The sequence below is a fragment of the Sarcophilus harrisii genome, chromosome 1 (genome assembly GCF_902635505.1).
Source record: "Sarcophilus harrisii chromosome 1, mSarHar1.11, whole genome shotgun sequence".
Lineage (NCBI taxonomy): Eukaryota > Metazoa > Chordata > Mammalia > Dasyuromorphia > Dasyuridae > Sarcophilus > Sarcophilus harrisii.
The window spans coordinates 676,979,761-677,003,307 of NC_045426.1; the positions used below are offsets into that span (position 1 = coordinate 676,979,761).

Here is a 23,547-nt window from a genome sequence, read left to right on the forward strand (position 1 = left end):
TGGAAGGAAACATGATGGTTATTTTTAAGTATATTAAATTTTGATTTTTGAAAGAACTGTTCTGTTTAGACCTAGAATGTAGGAGCTTTTGTGAGGTTTTTTTGTGTTACAATTCAAGAAATCAAAAAGTAGAATGGGTTGCTTGAGGCAATAATAGATGTCCTCTTGTAGGATTTCTTTAGACAAAAGCTGAATGACAGCTCATTGGCTGGGTTAAAGTAGAGAATATTTATGAGGGTATGAGTTGGACTACATTTCCAACTTGGAATGTCTATGATTCTTTGATGAAACAAAGGAAAATCTTTAGAAAAGTGCTTGAAATGGATCCCTTTAAAAAAGGAGGCAAAGTGCTCTGTTACAATAGAGGACAACGAATGATTTATAGGGTTTGAGAGAGGAGGTTTGGCTTGAAACGTGGTGGTGATCCTGATAGAGAATCAACAAATAAAGAATAGAAAGATTACCACACAGCAGCATAGGTCCATTTGAGATAAGATTACACTAATTTGTATTGATGCAACTGTGTGACTTTTCCATTCACCAACTCAAATATAGAATTGGACAAGGGCAATGGTAGTGGTAATACAAGATTGGAATTGGCATTGCAAGAGTAGTAATAAGATAGAGGGTCAAGATATACTAAGAGGAGAATATTACATAGAATATATTCTATAATTTTTAGAATATAGTTGAACTGGGCATCTACAAAGTCAAGCTGAAGAAGAAAAATTGCAACTAAAACTTAAATTATGAACTGAGAATAAGAAAGGGATGAAGAGTTACCTTCCAAGGACATGGAGAGAATGAATAATAGCTTTAAGAACAGTGAGGCAGAAGAGGAGAGAGAAAAGAAGAGATAATGAACATAGAGAAATATTTCATGGTTCAAGACCATGAAGACTAAATAGTTTGTAGTTGTAGAAAGATCTAAACTGTGACCATCCCTACGTAATGTGGCTAAAATGGAAAGAAAATGAAGGTTATGAGAGCTGAGCAGTGGGACACACCCTACAATTTAATCCTCCATGCTTCTGGGGACAAAATATATAGAATTTTTAGAAAGGAGATCTGACGTGGAGCCAATAGTCAATTGCCCCATCACCAGGGAGGAAAAGCAATAGGATAATGTGAGCCACTGGATGAAAATATTCACTGAATTGCTTAACAGGAATGAAACATTAGAGGTAAAGTAGCAAGCAGGTAGCAAGTTCTACTGTATTATGGCATAAAAGTGGCTAGGGGTAGGGGGCAATGACGTCGTTTCTGGGTTGGTTAAGCTTTACCATGCAGGCAATGGGGACTGGAGTTAAATTATGCTTCATCAGCCCACAAAGGTCTTTTTTTGTGGGTGGCATAGAGGTGTTATCAACATATATAAAATGGTATGTAAATGAGAGTTATTATTCTTAAAGGTTACCCAGTAGCAGCCTTAAGCCTGAAACCTAGGGCTCTGGGCTTTTAGTCCAGAGTCCTCCTTCCCCCGTAACATTTTCAACTAAATAATAATAATTAATATAATGATACTTGAAATTTGTATGGTACTTTAAAATTTGCAAAGCACTCTATAGGCAGCATCTTATTTCCATTGAAATTGTTCCCTCCATGATCACTTAGTTTCCAAATCCAATGGCCTTTTCTCAATGCCCATTCTTCTTGACCTCTGCAGCCTTTAACACTGCTGATCACTCTTTTTCTTGGTATTCTTTCTTTAGCTTTTTGGGACATTACTATTGGTTCTCCTTTTACCAAATTTACCACACCTTCTGTCCTTTGCTAGATCTTCTTCCACACCCTCTAATCATAGATTGTCCTGCAAGATTTTGTCCTGGTCCCTCTTCTCTTCTCCCTCTATGCTATTTACCATTTCTTTGATATTTTCAAATCTTCCCATCTTGCTCCAAACTCTCTGCTGACCTATAATCTTGCATCTCCAATTGTTCTTCAAGCATCTCAAAATAGATGTCCGGTACACATCTGGAACTTAATATCAAACTCAGTCTCTTTTCCCCTAAACCTTGCCCTGTACCCTCTTCCTAGCTTCCCTGTCACTATAGAGGACAACATAATTTTCCCAGTTTGCTAGGCTCACAATCTAGGAATCATCCTGGACTCCTCTGACACCCTCTGTCTTTCCCTCTTTCTCTGTCTCTATCCATCTGGCTGTCTGTCTCTCTGTCTGTCTCTGTGTGTGTGTCTCCTGCTCTCTCTCTCTCTCTCTCACACACACACACACACACACACACACACACACACACACACACACATCCAATCTGTTACCAAGCCCTGTCAACTTCAATTTTACATCTCTTGGCTATGTCCCCTTCTCTCTTCTGATTATTTTCCTAGTCTGGTTCAGACTCTCATCACCTCACACCTACATTATTACAATAATCTCTTTTCCTTCTAATCATTCTCCATTCAACCACTAAATATTTTTTCCCAAAGTGCAGATCCAATTCTATCACCTCAGTTTCCAATAAACTCCTGTGGCTCTCTATCGCCTCTAGAATCAAACACAAAATGCTCTGTTTGGCATTCAAAGTCCACCATAATCTAATCTCCTTCTATGATTCTTGACAGACACTATTTGATCCCATGACTCTGATCTCCTGGTTGTTCCATGTACAAGTCACTCCACTGCTCAGTTCCAGGAATGTTTTCTGACTGTCCCTCAAGCTAGAATGCTTTCCTGCCTCTGCTTTCATGCCAGACCGCTCTGGCTTCCTTTAATTTCAGCTAAAAATCCCATTTTCTAAATGAACTCTCCCAACTCTTCTTAATTCCAATGCCTTCTCCTTGTTAATCATTCTCTATATATCCAAATCTGGTTAGTTTTGTATATATTTGTTTATAGCTCTTGGAGGTCAAGGATTGTCTTTTCCTTCCTTTGTAATGCTCCAGTGCCTAGCACAGTGCTTGGCACTGTAGTGTAATGCCAGAGAAACTGAGGCAAGACAGAGAGTGGTTTGTAATCTTTTGATGTGGAGAGTTTTAGGCTGGCCAACCTAATGGAATTCATGTTCAAAAATCATTCAGCCCTCTGGAACTGAGACAGGGAACTTTTATAGGGTTTTTAGCGAAACAGAATATATCGCCTGAGTATCCAATCTTATAGGGAACAAAAGCAGGTAAGGGGGTCTAAGACATAGTCCATAATTCCAGTAGAAGACCATAACTTAATCTTTACAGGATAAGGGTCAAGATAAAATGGTGGCGGGCTGGAGAGGAGGGACAATACTCAAAAGGAGGGGGAATTATCCCAGCAAGGATTGAAGTAAGGCAACTGGAGTTTATGACTCAATGGTATGTCAAGGTTTTTTTTTTTTTTTTTGACTCAATTCTCTCAATCCTAATGGCAAGGAAAAAGGGTGGGGGGCTATAATAATTTTATTCAGGGCATAACAGTAGGTGCTAAATAAATATTCATTGATTGATTAATAGGTGCTATTACCTATTATTTTTCAAGAAACCGAATTTCAATGAGATCATGACTTGCCCAGTATGACAGATTAGAATTCAGGTCTTTCTGACTTCAAGTTCTTAAATTTAGCAGCTTTCCTCTAATTAAAACAAACAAAAAGGCAATGACTTCATTATCTTCCTAAGGTCTAGTAGTCACCAGGTGACCAGACAATCTTTGTGGGGTCATTTAATCAATTTCCCTTCGAGTGCCCAGTCTACCTACTTTAGTAATCTCCCAAATTATCCTTCCCATTCCCCAATTCCTTTGTGACTTCTGCTTTCCTGAGCCTGTGAGGCAGGCATCTCATATGCTAATCACCCTTAGCAATGGCTTAAGTGAAGCAACAGAACAGCACTAAAGAATGTTTTTGATAACACTTTAAATTGAGATTCTCATTGGCTCATTCTCAGTCATTCATGTCCAATTAGGGAGTTCTGACATACCAAATAATTTCTCATTGATTAGCATAAGCATGTTTGCTTCATCAACAGACAGACATCAGATACCTCATTAAGCACATTCAGGAGGGCTTTCATTCCACTTACAAGCAGTTAGCTCCCTGGGCCTTGTTCAAATCAATTCAATTCAATTCAATTCACCAAGTACTAACTGAATCACTATTATCCAGGGAGAGAAGGTGGGACTATGGAAAAAATGCTAGATTTGAAGGAAATAGATTTGTGTTTGAATCCCTGCTCTGAAAATTGCCATCTCTGTGATGTGTTCTCATCTGTAAAATAAGGGAATTCGACTAGCTGATCTCTTGAAGGTAGTTAGGTGTGTAAATGGATAGAGGAAGGGAAAGGGGAAGCTCAAATCTGATTTCCAACACTTACCAACTGTATGAACCTGGGCTAGTCAAGATAATAATAATACCTGCTCCTAGTTGTTGTGAGGATTAAATAAGATAATATTTTGAAAGTACTTAGGCACATAGTAGGTGCTTAAAATTGCTGAGATCTATTCACTCCATCATTTAATAAAGCATCACCCCTTGATCTGGACATGGTTTGAGCCTGTAAATTAATTCCAGACAACTCCCTACCTTTGTGACTTATACCTCATTGTGACTTGGTGAACCTCAACAAAAATGACTGTTCCTCTTCTTCCCCTCATCTTCTCTTCCTTTTTCTCTTCCTTTCTTCCTCTTCTTTCCTTTCTTTCTTCTTTCCCTTCTCTCATTTCTTTCTTTCTCCCTTTCTTCTTTTTTGAAGATCTAAAATTCAATGCCCTGTGTGTGATATTCAACATCTTATTTTAGGTACCAGGAAAGAATTGTTCTCTCAAGAGCTACCAGTCTTGTAGGGAGACAAGATTAGTATCAACATGTGGGTGAAAACACACACACACACACACACACACACACACACACACGCACACACCTTAAATACCCTATTATATGCTTTAGAATGTGGTACAGCTAAGAAACATTGTGAGGTAGTGAACTCAAAGTAAGCCTCAGAGTCAGAAAGATCTGGCTTCAAGGGCCACTTTCTGGGTGACCCTGCCCTAGGAAATACCCTTAGAATGTATATACATTACAGAGCAAACATTGATATCCCTTTTAGATAAGTTTCTTCATCAGGACTTCTTTATACCAACAAAAACACAGGTCTGGTTTGAAAAAAAAATCACTAAGTGACAATTGATTATGTGGTTTAATGAAAATAGTAGGTTCAGATTCAGGAACACCTACCTGGGCACAAATTTTGTCTCAACCACTTAACTTGCTGTTTGATTAGACAATTAAGTCACTGAATCTCCCTGAACCTCAATGACTTCTGAGATTTACCTAACAAATTACAAATAGGTTGCTGTGGAACTCATTGACAAAAAAAAAAAAAAGCAAAGAAGTAGTCTAAAGAAAACACTTTGAAGCTCAGATTCAGATAGAAGAAAGGGAGCAGAGTGTGCATTTATTAAATACCTACTAAACTTTTACAAATATCATTTCATTCCTCACAATGGTGGGAGGAAGGTGCCATTATTATCCTCATTTTACACTTGAGAAAACTAAGATAGAAAGAGTTTAATTGACTCCCTCAGGGTCACATAGCTGGTAAGTTTCTCTAGTTAAATTTGAACTTATATCTTCCTGATTCCTAGGACTCCAACTGTTGTGTCACCTAACTGTGTATTAAAGAAAGTAGCTTCATAAAAATCACACAGCTAACACATAGTGACACAGGAATGTGAATCCAAGTTCCCATACCCAAAATCTAATGCCATATTCATGATCTCAATCAGGCTGCTGATACAAATAAGTGACTTGTTTCTTCCTAAGGAGTAATAAAGGTAGCATCCAGCTCATGAATGAAAAGAAGATACATCTGTTCCAAAGCAAAATTAAGATATAATAAGTGCCTACTCCAAACAAGAAGAGAACAGAAGGAAGGCCAGAAGGAATTGTAGACAAGTAGTATCACATTTAAAGTTACCCATTAGATTTATTACATAATTGAAAATAAAAGGAAACTCAACATAATGGAGACTTGCAGTTTCTTACATAATTACTTCCTTAGGTTCTACCATGTGATTGGAAAGGCTCATTTTATTTGGTGTTTGTTGAATTTAGATTTTTCAACAAGAGGAAAAATTTAAAAAGAATGTGTGATAACAATAGGTAGGGCAAGTACTCCTTTGATACTACCCTGGAGACCCTAAATGAACTAAATAAATGTATTAAGGCTTTAGAGTAGATTCCTTGTTGAAGACATGTAAAAGGAAATAGACAAGAATATAAAATGGCAGGGTATGTGTGAGGTAGAATAAGAGCCCATAAAGCTGAGATCATTAATTATTCAACAAGCATTTATTAAGTATCCACTCTATACCAAGCACTATGATTGGTGCTGGAAATATTAAGCCAAAATTGAGATAGTCCCTATTCTCAGGGAGCTTATGTCCCATCAAAGGAAAACTGCTCCTTTATGGATAATAAGCAAATATGAAATATGTATATATGAGTGTATGTGATTTGCCCGTGTTGATTATTTATGTCCACAAGACTCTATCTAGATGTAGCTTACAAAAAAGCATGGGTAGATATCTCGGGTGTGTCTTTCATCCTTTTTCAAAGGAGGATTTGCTTCCAATAAGAATAAAAGCAGGAGGTTGGTAACAAAGGCTGGCCACTCTGCTCTACTCAGAAAGAAAGGATACTGGCATAGAACATATATAAATATATATGAGAATATGTGTGTACACACATTATATATATATATATATATATATATACACATATATATATACACACACATACAAATGTATGTTTACATAGCATGTATACATGTGCATCTCTAACTCACATGTATGTATATGTGTGTGTGCACACACATATATATGTATGTGTATATGGGGAAGATAGATGGTTTGGTGGAGATAAAACCACTTCTGTAGTCAGGAAGACATGAGTTTTACTGTTTAACAAAAAATGCTAAGAAAACTGGAAAATAGTATGGCAGAAACCAGTCATAGACCAACAGCTCATACCATATACCAAGGTAAGAACAAAATGGAACATGACTTCGACATAAAGTAGGATTCATAAGCAAATTAGGAGAGCAAGGAATAATTTACTTATCAGAGCTATAGAAGAATTTATGATCAAATAAGAGCTAGAGAACAATATGAAATGCAAAATGGATAATCTTAATTACTTATATTTTTTAAAGTTTTTTTTTTCACAAACAAAACCAATGCAACCGAGATTAGAAGGAAAACAGAAAGCTGAGGGGAAAAAATTTTCCAACTAGCATTTCTGATAAAGGTCTCATTTATCAAATATAAAATGAATCAAGTCAAATTTATAAGGACCCAAGTTATTCCCCCGTTGACAAATGGGCAAAGGATATGAACAGGCAGTTTTCAGATAAAGAAATTAAAACTATAGTCTGAAAAAAATGCTCTAAATCAGTATGAATTAGAGAAATGCCAATGAAAATAACCAACGTACCACTTCACATCGATTAAATTGGCTAATAAGACAAAAAAGGAAAATGATAAATGTTGGAGGAGATGTGGGAAAATTAAAACATAATGCATTGTTGCACAATCTGGAACTATGTCCAAAAGGCTATAAAACTGTGTATACTCTTTGATCCAGCAATATCACTACTAATGATCCAGCAATATCACTACTAGATCTATATCCCAGAAAGATCATAAAAAAGGAAAAGGCTACATATACAAAAATATTTACAACTGTTCATTTTGTGGTGTCAAAGAATTGGAAGTTGGGGAAATGACCTTCAATTGGGAATTGGCTAAACAAATTGTGGTATATAAATGTATCAGAATACTATCAGGCTATAAGAAATGATGAATAAGAGGATTTTAGAAAAACCTGGAAAGACTTACATGAACTGATGCTGAATGAAGTGAGCAGAACCAGGAAAATGTACACAGTAACAGCAACATTGTACGATGATCAACTATAACAGATTTAATTCTTCTCAGCTACACAATGATCCAAAACAATTCCAAAAGACTCAGGATGGAAAACAGATTCAAACAAAATAGAGAGGAAGTGAAAAATTGTGCACCTTGATCTGCATTCTGACTCCATTAGTTCTTTCTCTGGAGATACTTGCTATCTACAACCAGAGAAAAAATTATGGAGTCTGAATACAGATCAAAGCATGCCATTTTCACTTTTCTTTCTGTTTTTTGTGGTTTTCTCCCTTTTGTTCTGTTTCTTCTTTCACAATATGACTAATTTAAAAATATGTTTAATATTATTGCCTATGTATAGCCTATATCAGATTGTTGCTCTCTTGGGAAGGGAGGGAAAGGAGGAAGGAAGAAAAAAAATTGCAATGAAGAAAAATGAATTTGAAAAATTATCTTTACATGTTATTGGGAAAAAAAATACTATTTACAAAAAAAGGAATCTTGGGTTCAAATCTGACTTCAGATACTTACTAGCTGTGTGACCCTGGACAAGTCACTTAAGTCTATTTAGCTCAGTTTCCTCAGATGCAAAATGAGCAGTAAGAGGAAATAGCAAACCACTAAAATATCCTTGCTAAGAAAATCCCCAAATGGGATCACAAAAGGATATGATTGAAACAACTGAACAACAACATATATATATACATATGTATGTGTTCACACACATTCAATATAAATAAAATTAAATATAGGATTAGAATTCTATCTATCCATCTGTATATATGAATATTATATTCTTCCTATAATATTTAAAGAGATTTGTATTTGCATATGTATACACACATATATTCTCTCTGTGTATGTGTATAAAATACACACAAAAAAATAATAGGGTTAGAATTGTATTTTCCCTAGACTAATATATTTAGAGAGATATATGCATAGACACACACTTGTATGTATACAAACAGAAAGAAATGCACACAGAGAGAAACAGAGACAGACACATATACACACAGAGACAGACAGACACAGAGAAAAGAGAGTGAAAGGGTAAATTCTTTAGTCTCTAGTATGGCAAACTGAGGGTAGAAACATAATCAGGGGTATACTGGAGCCCTCTCAAACCCAGCTTATGTGATCTAATTGTTATACTTTCATTTATAACATTTACACCTCAGAAATCTCAAATGCTACAAAATAGGACTTGGTTTATTGTTTTATGGATTGTCAGTATTTAAGAATGTGTTGGGGAAAATGGTAATAGTAAAGATTAAATTTAAAATTGTGTTCTGGGTACATTTATTCTTTCTGAGAGCTAACTGTTAAACATTTGCCAATGCATTCCTGGATATAATCAAAGTGTTGCCTTCTCTACATGTTGTATTCTTTCTTACCAGAGTCTTTCTCTCTCATAAACTGGAGCCTTCTCTCTTTAAGTTAGAAACCAGAAGACTAGGACCTCTCTTTTCCTAAGTTCACAGCAATTATGCTCAAGGAGGAACAAAGCATTGAATAATCAATCTCCACCAATGAGGAGAGTCTTATATAAATGTACCTCAGGTAACCTGTACAAAACAAATGCAGAATCATGGAAGGTGGGGGTTGGAAATAGAAGACAAGGTATCAGGAAAGAAAATCATCCAGTCATATCCAGCTCTTTGTTACTCATGAACCATATCAAGCAAGGACCATCCATTGTGTTTTCTTGGCAAAGATACTGGAGTGGTTTGCTATTTCCTTCTCTAGATCGATATTTTACTGATGAGAAAACTGAGACTGACAGGGTTAAATGACTTCCCTAGAGTCACACAGCTAGAAAGTGTCTGAGGTTGAATTTGAACTCAAGAAGATGAGTCTTCCTGACTCTAACCCAATGTACACTTAGCTTTACTATTTGCTATTGGGCAAATCTTTCCTCTCTATATCTCAGTTTCCTCGTCTGTAAAATGAGATGGTTGGAACTGATGGCCTCTCGGATCTATTCCATGTCTAGCTATATTTTGACCTCACTAACAGAGCCATTCCAAAATAGAATAGGAAGTGACCTCTACTTTGCTAGAGCTCTTTAAGCAAAGGAAGGCAAAGTGAAACTTTTTCAAGCTAATTGTAAAGTGGTTCTTGTTCAATTCCATATCAAACCAAATGGCCCCTCAGTTCCCTCCCGAAACTGACTTTCTGTGAATCTGATTCTATGATCCTCCTAATGTTTTCTTGATTTTTCATTTTCCCTTCAATGTTCATGCCATTCTACATCATTCAAATGTGCATTTGAGTTTTCCTTTCTGTGTGACTAAATATTAATACATAGATGTTGCAGAGGCTGCGGGCTAGGTCTGCAAGCAAATTAGCTCTTTCTTGCTTGGAGGGGCTATTTATAGCAGTCACCTGCTAAATAGAATTGAGTCATCGTGGACCTGCACTGTTTCTCCTAGGTCAGCAAATCAATTCTCCCGGATAGTATTGCAATTTGGATCTCATGTGACCTTCCTTTTCAGAGAAATCTAAAAGGGAAGAAAAAATGTGTTTTGTCTTGGGTATCAGAATGGGGGGGACAGGGCACCTTTGTGCAGATGTAGGTGTGATTTCAATCGATGAAAAAGAAATAGCAACTCCTCTCCCAGGATGAAATGAAATGAATACAACTATATATATATATATATATATATATATATATATATATATATATATATATATTTAGGTTGCCCTCCCATATATTATATATATATATATATATATATATATATATATATATATATATATATATATAACTAACTGGGGAATATATATGCATAATATATATTATATTATATATATATACATATAATCATATATGTATATATGCATATAGTTATATATATATATAAATATGTGTAACTAATTGGGGGAAAAAACATCTCATGGGAACCAGGAGACTTCCATACTAATTCTTTACGCACTCATAAACTTGCTGAACTTAGATAATATATTCAACTTTTTTGAGCTTTTTAAAAGGGAAGTGTTAATACATGAAGGATTTGGGGTTTCTTCAGTGTTGGGACTTTCAGTATGGAAATGCTTTCCAACAAGACAAAATAAAAGGATCCTATGGCTTAGTAGAAAAATCTTCTAGAGTTGACCTAAGTCCTAAAAACATAGTGACTAGCACCGGATGAACCTTTCTTCACACTATGATCCAGTCCAACTGTTCCTTGTTGTTCTTCATGCAAGGACTTCTCTTTGTGATAACTGAAGGGCTGTATCATGAAAGAATGAGTTGTTTTGTTCTGCTTGGCACCAGAAGTAGGAGCACTCAGTTATGGGGAAATTGATTTGAGCTGGATGTGAAGAAAAAAATTCTCTAACAAATAAAGTTGTTCATTAGTGGAATGGGTTGCCTCAAATGCTAGAGACTTTTCCCTCACTATAGATCTTCAAGCAAAACGCTTCAAGCAAAAAAAAAAAAAAGATATCTATCTTTTTGTCCTTTTGGAGAATGATCAAGGGTGATCTGACTCCTGTGTGGGTTCTGCAATGTGTGAAATTCCAAGAGACTGGGGCAGCTAGGTGGTGCAGTGGATAGAATACTAGCCCTGGACTCAGGGGAACCTGAGTTCAAATGTGACCTCAAGATATTTAATACTTCCTAGTTGTGTGACCCTGAGCAAGTCACTTAACCCTAATTGCCTTGTAAAAAAAAAAAGTAAAAAAAAAGAAATAGAAAAAGAAAGAAAAGAAAAGAAAAGAAAAAAGAAAAAGAGAAAAAGAAAAGAAAAGAAAAGAAATTCCAAGAGATAAAGTTCAGGGTATGGTTTATCAATTTGTTAATTAGACCAATTGGCAATAAGCCAAGGTCAGTGAGCTCTTTTGGTGAGCAAAATGACAAGGAAGTGTACTAGATTTAAATTCTCATAGAAAATTACTGGAACCATCCCTAATTTTGAAAGACAACCTTGATTGGTAGACATTTAATGAGGAGGTAGGATGAGAACTCTTACTTCTTCCTTGTTGGGAGGAGAATAAGCTGAGAACTTGGCCTGGTCTTGAAATTCAAGCCCTCTCCAGCAAATGTGGAGAAGGGATCAGGAACTCTCTGGCTAAGTTTTTCCTTTGGAGGACAGGTCACCTCAAAGTTTTCACTGGAAATCAAAAACAAAAGAATCTCTTCTTAGTTGAGTAGACAGTTCAGGTTTTCTTTTGTTTATGAGATAAATAAATCAAGAATCTCTGCCCTGGAAGACACCTTGAGAGTTAAGAGTGATTGCATTCCTCAGCTAGAATGGAGAGGTCTCTTTTGAGCTAAGAGTTAGAAGGGTTATCAAAAAAAAAAAGAAAGAAAATGATATAGATGAACATTAATAATCAAATGATACAGCATCATTTTTTTCTTCCATTGGATTAGATAACTTCTGATGTCCATTCTAGCTCAAAGATTATGTGATTTTTTTCTGACTGTTCCCTTGAAATTAAAGTCCATAGAAAAAGTAGAAGGCTGTTCTCCATCTTTTTTGTTATAATCACAGTTTGAAGATACTTGCAAAGTGGATTCTTCTATAAATGGTTTATTCTTTTGTTGCTGGTCTGGGGATACTATAAGCCTTGTCTTTCCAGTCACATTTGAAGTATGCTTTTCCCCAGCCCCTGCCACAAATTTGCAACTGAGGAGCTATAAGAGCAAGAGAATTTGAAGGCATGAGCAGATAGGACTCTTACTTTCTTATTCCTGGAACTGTATCTGTCATAGCATCTGGTGGGGCCAGAATGAATACCCTTCAATATTTATGAGTGAAAAGACCTATATTGCTAACAGAGGTACTAAATTAGGAGTCTAATGCAATAATGAAGACCTGACAATTAAAGCTTATGTTAGAATGGCGTCTGTGTAAATAGAGAAAAGGGAACAGGGGGAATCAAGAGATATTTGGAAATAGAGGGGATAAGATTTGATGATTGAATATTAGGGAGAATATAGGTGCCTAGGAAGATGATGATTCCTTCAATAGAAATGGGAAAGATAGTCAATAGTAGGGCTGGGAAGTGAACTCTGATTCCTTTGGTTCTACAGTCCTTTTCCCATTATGTTGTACTTGCCCAAGATCACATAATTAGTGAGTTTCTGAGGTGTTATTTGAACCCAAGTTTTCTTGATTTGTATGGTAAAATGGAAATAGCAGTGATTCTTTGGTTAGGGGATATGAATTCAAATATTGCCTATAATGCTTATCATGTCTATGATAGACAAGTCAATTAACCTTCATAAGCATTCATACCCTTATCTATAAAATAAGAGCATCAGAGTGGATGGCTTCCTATTTTATTTTGTAAATTAGACACCAGATTTAACAACTAAGATAATATTGGTGACCTTTAAGAGAGGAGTTTCGGTAGCGTATGCAAGGATTTAAGAAGTAAATGTGTGCCAAGAAATGGAATAAATAATTATCTAGGGATTAAAAAAGTCATAACTGGAAGATTGTACATGTAGTGAAAGCAACACCAGTATTAGGAATCTAAAGATCCAAGAAAAATCATGTAGCGTTCTGGCCGTGTTTGGTGCCTGGCAAATAACTACATCTGGAGCTAGACTATAAATTCTCTCAATTTGGCATAGTCTGTTGAATTTTGGGAGAACTTTTGTTTACATCCTAAGACATACTTAGATAACAGCTCCCTCACCAACCACTAGTACTTTTTAAGAAATATTTCATCTGATGATATCAATCAGCTGCTGTTCTCATTGTTCTCAATAGTCAGGGTTGGCAAGTAGGGATATGTGTTTTTCTCTTTTTAATTAAAAAAAATTAAAATGCATTTAATTTATCTCCCTCTCACTTTCTACATTGCACCTGAAAAGGAAAAAAAAATGGAACTCATGTAACAAATATGCATAATTCATGAGAATAAATTTCCACATGGGCCATGTCTAAAAATATGTGTCTCATGCAGTAAATTTGGACAAGCTCCTTTCAGCTAGCAATTAACACACTTTATCAATGGCCCTTCTGCAGTCATAACTGTAGTCAGATGATTCTTCACAGTTCTCCTTAAGTCTTTCAAAGTTTTTATTTTATTTTTTTTAACAATGATATTGTATAAATTGTTCTCCTGGTTCAGTTCACTTCACTCCACGTTTATTTACCTGAGGCTTTCTAAGTTTCTCCAAAATTGTCCCTTTTAGAAATTCTTAAGGCACAATTATATTCCATTCACATAACATAATTTGTTCATATAACATAATTAGTTACCCAATTGATTGGCACCTCTTTAGTTTCAGGCAGTTCTCAAAGCAAAAAATTCCAATTATCAATAGTCATATAAAAAAGTCTTGAAATCATCAATAGAGAAATACATATTAAAGCAATTCAAAGATTATACCTCACACATCAGATTGTAAAATTGACATCCAAAAAGGTTAATTATTTTCTAATCAGCTCTTCCTCTTCTTCAGAATCCCTTTTGAGCTCTTCCATACTCTGAGACCAATTCTTATTTTTTCTGGAAGCTTTGGATGTAGGAGCTATGACTTTGTCGTGTTCTTCTGAGTGAGTATTTTTTTTATCTTCCTTACCATCATAGTAACTTTCTATGGTTAGAAACTTTTTTCTGTTGTCTACTCATTTTCCAAGCTTATTACTGGGCTTTTAATTCATTGTTAAAATAGGACTCTTGTTTTCAGGGTGTCGGGTGCATTGTCCCCAGCTTCAAGGATTTTATGCAGCTGTTTTCAGAAATCCTTTTAGGAACCTGATCATAAGCACTCTTTTCTGCCCTGGAGTTGTTAGTGGGGTCGCCCACTGTAGCTATAAGACCTATGTGCTCAAGCAACAGAATCTTCCCTCACTTAACGAAGAGACTTCTTGTGAAGCTGTCCCCACCACCACTTCCCATGGAAGTAGAGAAAAACCTTGAGTTCCATCTATGGAAAGAAGATGAACTTATATGGGGTCTAGGGAAAATATTCCAGTGTCACCCCTATGAAATTGTAGCATAGAATATTAAAGACAAAATCAGCTAGGTTCAGAATACAATATGTTTACTGTGCAAAACCTGCTGAATGACAAAGAAAGGAAAGGGGAAAGTTAAAGTAGTTAAAGAACTGTTATAATGTAGCTTGATTGGTTGCATAAACCAGCAGGTTTTAAAATTCCTAACTATTGGAACAAAAACTGCCCATCCTTAAGGATCTCAAGGACAACTCATCGTTGTATGGAAATGAATGTCATTTACATTTTTCTATGTTTAAAAAAATCAAGGGGGGAAATAGTAACCCACATATATATATATATATATATATATATATATATATATATATATATATATACAAAATTACTTCTAGTTATCGCCAACAGATTGCACTTACATCCTACTCCTTTCATCATCCTGGGATGTGCTCTCTGGCAGTGTTTCAAAGGGAAATCCCCATGAGAACATTCTTATTTATGGGACTTCAAAAGGATGACACATCTGAGATTTCCTTAGTCTAGAACAGATTGCAGTTTTCTGTACATCTGAGGCAAGGAGCTGACTTAAGCATGGAGAGTAGCAGAGACCTGTGTTAACACACTCCATGGATTTGACAGATAAAAACAAAATCAGAGACAGGCATCGAGGATAGTTTTAAATGCAGGGATCCAGATCCTCTTTTAGACATGGTTAAAGGAAGAGGGATCTCTCAAGCCTGAGTCTTCCCAAATCCTATACAATAGGGAGGAGGAAACAAGTTGGTATTCCATGTTCTACCAACATTGCTTGTGTGGTTCACAATATTTCAATAACTTTTCCACCTTATCACTCTCGGTGATCTTTCCCAGGACCAGGATTAGAATTTTGCAATAAAGCTTTGCCAGAGGATGACAAATTTAAAAACTTTTGACAGTATCCCAATCCTATATCAGCATAAAAACAACTGATTTAGCAGGAAAAATCAGTTAAAATAGATAAAATGCTGGTAGGAGTAAGTTTTTCTTTGCCAAGCCTGGCTTACCTTTTTCTTCCTCCTTCTATCTCCACCCCCATATATTAGTTTGACTTTTAAAAAATAAGTTTATTTTTAAACATTTTTTTTCCTTTTTAAATTTTAAATTCCAAATTCCTTTCCCCCAAATAACTGAGAAAGCAAGCACAATGATAGCAATTACACATGTAAAATCATTTGCTCTCAGAGTTCATCAGTTTTCTCTCTCTAGAAGAAAATCGCATAGAAAATAGAAGAAAATAGAGACGTTTGAAATTATCTTGGATCATTGTATTTGATCAGAGCCATCAAGTCTTTCACAATTGATAACAATTACATTACTATTACTGTGCATGATGATTTCCTAGTTCTTACTTCACTTTGCATCAGTTTGTATAATTCATATTTTGCTTTTTTTCCCTGAAACTATACCCTTTGCCATTTCTTATGTCACAAAAGTATTCCATCACAATAATATGCTGCAATTTGTTTAGCCATTCCAAACTTAATGAGCATCTCCTCGGTTTCCAATTCTTTGACATAACAAAAAGTACTGATTTAAATATTTTTGTACTTATATGTCATTTTCCTTTGCCTTTGATGTCTATCGGATATACCTCCAGTAGAGGTATTGCTGAGTCAAAGAATATGCAGTTTTATTGGTTTTTGGTTATAGTTTCAAATTGTTCTCCAGAATTAGACCTGTATACAACTCCACCAACAGTTTATTTTTGTATCTATTTTCACTCATCTCCTCTAACATTTGTCATTTCTGAAGGCATGATATGGCATCTCAGAGTTATTTTAATTTGCATTTCTCTACTCAATATTGATCTAAAGCATTTTTATGATTGTAGATAGCTTTGATTTCTTCTTATGAAAACTGCCTGTTCATATTCTTTGACCATTTATCAATTGAGAATGATTCTTATTTTTATAAATTGGACTCCATTTTCTATCTATTTAAGAAGTAAGTCCTTTATTAGAAAAGCTTGCTGTAAAAATGTTGATATTACTTCATTGTCTATGGTACCTTTTAGCAAAATATAGTTTCCCTGTTTATCTCTTTAAATTAGATCGATCTTTGCTTTTGCTTTGTCTGATGTCATGATTGCTACCCCTGACTTTTTTACTTCAGCTGAAGCATATTAGGTTGTGTGCATCTTTCTGTTTCAAGTGTGTTTCTTACAAACAACACATTGTTGAACTCTGGTTTCAAATCCATTCCATGTGATTCTGTTTTATGAGTGAGCTCATCCCATTCACATTTATGAATCATAGTTATGTAATTATTTCCTATGTATTTTCCTATTTATTTTCTTCTGTTTGTCCTCTCTTTCTCTCTGTCCTTCCCTCCCTCCCTCTTTCTCTCTTTATTTCTCTCTTCCCCTGCATCTGTCTTTCTCTGTGTCTCTGTCTCTTTCTTTCCTGCCCCTCTTCAAAAGTTGTTTTGCTTATGATAAACTGTCTTTACTTTTATCATCCTCCCTCATCTCCATATCTCTTTTCCCCTTCCACTTCTATTTTCCTATTGGATAAGATAGCTTTATATACATACATACATCCCTGCATACATGTATGCATACATATATCCATACACACAGATATCTGTCAATCATTTTTGTTACTATTGTTGTTGTTATTATTATTATTCTCAAGCCACCAGGCCTCCAGTCTGACAATGTTTTCAGTTACTGAGCTTCCTATTGTACTTCCATTGAGCCCAAGTAAGGCTTATAGAACTATGCAAGTGTGTGATAGAAAATGTTCAATAACTGGGAGGGCTAGAGGAAAAAGTGTGTACATACCCATTTAAGTTTAGTCTTCATCATTAACACATTTGTAAAGGTCATACAATTAATAAAATAATATATAAAGCCCAGATTTATATCATGTGGATTTCTGAGGTATAAATACTAACACTGAACATTTAACTTACAAGCAGGTTAGAGCTGATTCCAGCACATATGGATAAAAGTCACACACACATGACTATGTGACAGTACCTAGGATAGAGATAGGGCTTGGATCTCTGGTTTCATTAATACAGGGAGGTCCCACATGAGGCAACTCTCTCCATCAATCTGGATTGGCACCCTTTTTAGAATTTATAGTTTTAGAGCAAAGAGGGATTAAATGATATATCCAGTTCCATAAATCCATTGAATGTCAGAGATGGAGTATGGTACATAGAATGTCTTTAATAAATGCTTGTTAATTGATTAATTGTTTACATGAATTTATCTTATATTGTTCTTCATTAGCTCTTCTAGGTAGTTGTATATAGAGATCTATACAACTACTTAGAAGAGCTAATATGATTCTGGACCAATCATTTCATCACCCCAGACCTCCAATTAATGTAATTAATAATAATACCTATATCATAGAGTTATTGTGAACTTCACAAAATAATATATTTAAAATGGTTTCCACCTCTTGAGGTAGAAGTTTCCAAACATCATGTTGTAAGACTTCCCTACCTTCTTTTTTTAAAACAAAACCTAATTTCAAACTTTTGTGGGGTAGTACCCCTAAATTCTTGTACAAAACAATATGTACAAATATATTCCTTAGTTCATAAATGTTCTTAAATAAAATTAAGAACTTGTAAGAATTTTATAAGAAAAAAGTAAATCTTAATTAAGTAAAAGAGTTTACACAATGTTGCAAATATTCACCACATTGTATATATTCATTGTATGTATGTGTATATATTTAAATGGGAAAGGAATCCATTCCTGATCAACTCCTTCAATTGCCTTTAAAATTGCCTTTAAAAAAGAAGGAAAGAGAAACCTCAAGACAATTTGGTGAAAACCACTTCTCAGAATAATTCAGAATTTGTCTTTTTTTTTTTTTTTTTTTTTTTTTTTTTTTTTTTTTTTTTTTTTTTGCTTTTGCAACTGAATCTCCCCAATTCATCCAAGTTGGAAGTACTACAACTGTTCATTGGTTTACTCCATTGTTGGTCCACACTGAAGCTTAAATCAATTTTATTTCTAACCTGAATTGGCTTGGACTGCCATTTCTGGGGGCTCTTCATATGAACTGGCAGCTAGATGGCATAGTGAATAGAATGCCAAGTCTGGAGTCAGGAAGACTGATCTTCAGGACCTGATATGACCTGATTTCCTTTAAATCTAGCCTCAGATACTTACTAGCTGGATGACCCTAGGTAAGTCACTTCATCCTGTTTGTCTCAGTTTCCCCATCTATAAAATGAACTGAAGGAAATGGCAAAACACTCCAGTATCTTTGCCAAGAAAATCTCAAATGGAGTCACAAAGAGTCAGACACGACTGAGCAATAATAAAATGTGTGTGTATGTGTGTGTGTGTGCATATGCAATATGTGATATGTGACTCTGGGCTAATTATTTATTTGTCATGGGTCTCTGCTATGTTCTCATATATGATATGCAGTAGCTATGAGGCCCCAAGTAAATCACTTAATCATTCAGTGCTCTAGGAAACTCTAAGATTATAAATGCAGAGAGGATGCCACATTGGTGGAAAGAGTTTCCTCACTCAGTATGTGTGTATATATACAGACAGAGAGATGTAGATAAAAAGATAAATGAAGAGATGGATAAACAGAAAGATGTAGATAGATATGAAAATAGATGATAGGTAGATAAATGATAGATGAGGAGATTGAAAATAGGTAGATAATAGATGATAGATGGATGGATGGATGGATGGATAGATAGACACAAATAGATAGATGATAGATAGATAGATGGATAGATAGAAAGATAGAGGTACTAACAAATAGGAGGATCAGGAAAGGATTTAAGTAGGGGATGGCCTTTGGGCTGAGCTTTGAAAGATTCTAATGAGTACAGTTGAGGAAAAAATGTCTTCCAGACTTGGTGAACAGCCAACACAAAGATAGCAGACAGAGCTTTGTGTGTGCTGAATAAGAAAGCCATTTCAGCCAGAACAAAGTAGACAACATATGAAGAATGAATTAGAGAGGGGTGATACTCAAGGCAGAAAGCCAATTAGGAGGCTGCTACAATAGTCCAAGGATAAGATGATGAGGGCTCAAATCAAGTGATTCCCCCCCCCCCACTGTACTGTGATGCTTTCCAAAAGGAGAAAAGGGAATTTGATGGCAATTGGTAATATCTTTCTCATTGGGAGGCTATCGATATCCAGATTGAGGGGAAGAAATAAAATGAGTAATGGACTCTGGAAGGGATTTGGTTGATTGGCATTCATGCCTGGCCTGGCCCCCTTCTTGTCCTAGGCACCTCCTTTATTTGAGTGGGGAGGGAAAGATAGAGACCAAGGCATCTAAGGAAATAACAGAAAGGTCTCTGGTGTAGTCAAATAGCATGGGTTCTGGCATATGTTCTAGGGTGGGGCTGGAAGGGGGCACTGAATTGACTTAGAAACCATAAGCAACTGCTTCCTCCTACTCACCACGTTCTTAGAAAAGGAAATCTTTCACAGAGATTCAAAGCAGATGGATGCTTTGGCTGAGTGCAGAGACACCCAGTGGGGGTGAAAAGGGTCTAGCATGCCCCATTGGCCATAGAATGCATTTTCTCATTTACCATGTCAGTCTTATTTTTGTCGATTTTGGAATTATTCCATTGAAAAAGAAGTGGATGTATTTTTTCTGCCTCTGTCCTTGGAAATAATCAATAATTCTGGCTATTGCTTCTGATCCCCTTCACAAGGGGCTTATGTCTCCCTACAATACGTAGCCTAAATTTAGGAAAATTCCTTTTTAAAATGTTATACAAATGTGAGGTATTATTATTAAGTTTTTAAGCATCTTTAGCACCAGCATATCATTTTTGCTCTGCATACAGTAGGTCTTTAATAAATGTCAAACTTAAATTTTAATTCATAGGATTATAGTTCTATATAATTAGGATTGGAGGAACCTTAAAAGCCATATAAGCTAATCCCTTCCTCCTTGTATAGAGAAAGAAACTGATCCTGAAACAGATGAAGTTTATTTATCTAGTCAGACAGCTAGTAAAGTGTCTGAGGCAGGATTTGAACTCAGATCTTTCTGGATCCAACAATACTACTCTCATTCATTGTACCATTTCATTGTCAAGCTAGGGTTTTGCAATCTGTCTTCATTTGGAATCCTGGTTTACTTTGAGTTTGATGATAGATTGGCTTAAAAACACCACTGAAATATATCAGATTTGATTGAGGAAATCAGGAATCCCTGAGGCTCTTGCCATAGATCAACTTGGCCAGAGTTGTAGCCCCATATCTTTCCTACTGTTTGGCCTAGCCTTCTGCCCTTTAGAGCTAGTCATACCCCTGGGCCAGATAGCTAGATCAGGCTTTGAGGAGAAGCAGCTTCTGTCCTTTCACTTGTGTGGCTCACTTATTTCCACCTGGGTTTCCACAGCTACCAGCTCACCTGGTTCACTCAAACAGGAAAGGGCACTGACTTCAGACAAGAAGGCAGCCATACATTCATTTTCTGGGATTTGCAAAGGAAAAATAGTCTCCCTTTGAAACTATGCACAGCCTACAACTGGTTGAGTCAACCAGGAAAAATCTCCTGAGCTATACATAGAAATGGGAGAATAAAATTTAAACTCTTTGAAGACAGACACTTTGACTTATTTAAAAAGTGTGTGTGTGTATGTGTGTGTATGTATGTGTGTGTGTATGAATACACACATATATACAGATATGAGAGAGAGACTTTTAGAGAATATCTATAAGAGAGAAACTTATATTGTATTATATTTGACTTATATCCAGGCCATAGCTGAATGCCTTGTCAGTCAGTCAATTAGCATTTAAGTACCTACTGCATGCTGGACACTATGCTAAGCAGTTATTCTTCACTTATTTCGGTCATGTCCAATTCTTCATGACCGTATCTGAGGTTTTCTTGGCAAAGATACTGAAACAGTTTTCCCATTTCCTTTTCCAGATCATTTTACAAATGAGGAAATGGAGGCAAACAGGGTTAAGTGATTCGCTAAGGGTCACACAGCTAGTAAATATCTGAGGCTGGATTTGAACTCAGATCTTCTTGGTCCCAGAGCTTTATTCACTGTACCACATAGTTACCCTATGCTTAATCAGTAGTGATTAAGTCTTTAATGGTGAGTGTGGTAGGCAGAGAGAAACTGAAGAGTTTGTAAAATTATTCCCTGGGACAGGCAGATTCTAATAATTGAGATCAGTTTAGTTCCCTGGTCCCACCCTCTCTGGAGGTAATTTAGTCAGAAATCCAAGTTATGTCAAGTTCGTAAGACTAAATTTTCCCTATAAAACAACTTAAGGCTCAAAGCTTTATTATTGCCCTCCTTTGTATCAGTCTGCCAGTAGCACTCTGGCAGATACCTCATGGTATCTTTTCTCTCCTCCTTCCCCCATGCCACATGGTATCTCTCCTAACTCCACCATATCTCTCAACCCCAGTTCTCCTTATAACTAACTTTTTTAGGGTACTAAGTCCCTTTCAGGATTTAGCCTCCCAGCTAAGGACACGCCCTAACCTCACAGAGTGCTCCCTTTCTACTGGGTAACTGTGAGTCCCACTGAGGAACTTGTTTTTCATGTGTTCTCCGCCTTTATTTCACAGTTACCATTCCTGGTGTTTATGGTCTATAACCTCTTCCCTAAATAAACCTTCCTCTTGCCAAAGAAAATGGCCATTGTGAATTCTTCACATGACTGGACACCAACATTTGGCACCTACCATCACTTGGTGTCTACATCAGCCACATCAGTAGGACATGAGAAATTAATTATTTCTCTCATATTTAATAATTGTTTCATTAGGACCAAGGGTTTTCTTTTTTTATACTTCTACATCCAGAAATCAACTAGAAATCTTTCTTAGAAATCTACCACAATCTAATCAGGCATTAAAAGAAATTCTAAATTTCGGATAATGGGCGTTTGCTCTGACAGACCTGGGCAAGTATTAATTTTCCCTTTTATCAGACAATTGGACATTGATATCTCTGACCAAGATGTGGATGACCCTAGTCATGTGCCCCAAGACCTTCTGAGAACAGACTATAACCCATCTCCTTTTGTGTTACAATTGTTATATATGCCTCAGGAACATGTATTTTTCCAAAGATATATAAAACCATGAGCCTGCTGCCATGAAAGTTCTTTGACCTAAGAGGGAGATGGCCAAATGACCATCCTTTTATTAATAAATATGCTGCCCTTATTAATAAAAATGATTAAATTATCCAGAAAATATGTCTCTCGGAATCTTTTAATCATCACAAGGGAAACAAAAACAAACATAAAAGTCCCTTCCCTGAGAAAGCTCCCAGTCTAATGAAGGAGATAGTATGTAAACAGCTATGTACGAATAAATTTAGTACAAGATAAAAAGGAAATTATTAACAGAGGGAAGGCTCTAGAATTAAGCAGCTTCTTGTAGAAGGTGGGATTTTAGCTGAGATTTGGACATGGCCGGGGAAGCTAGGAGGCAGAGATGAAGTGGGACAGTATGCCAGATGTGGCAGACAGCCAGAGAAAACGTCCAGAGTGGAGCAATCGAGTATCTTGTCTGTGTCACTAGACAACAGAGGGTGGAAAATGTAAAAAGACTTGAAAGGAGAACAAGGGGCAGGCTGTGAAAGATTTTGAATGACATAATGAATGCTTGTTGCATCGGATTGGGAAGAGAATAGAAAAAACACTGATCACTCCTTAGCCAAACTGAATTTCTCTCTTTCTCTCTTACCCTCTGCAATGGCTATTCCCTGTTGAACAGGCATTTATTAAGTGCTTATTCT

At 36.1% G+C, this 23,547-nt stretch overlaps 1 pseudogene; it reads left to right on the forward strand.

Moving 5' to 3' along the window:
- Positions 1 to 14,743, forward strand: part of LOC100913391 — a 146,411-nt pseudogene extending 131,668 nt beyond the window's left edge.
- The last annotated feature ends 8,804 nt before the right edge of the window (positions 14,744 to 23,547 follow it).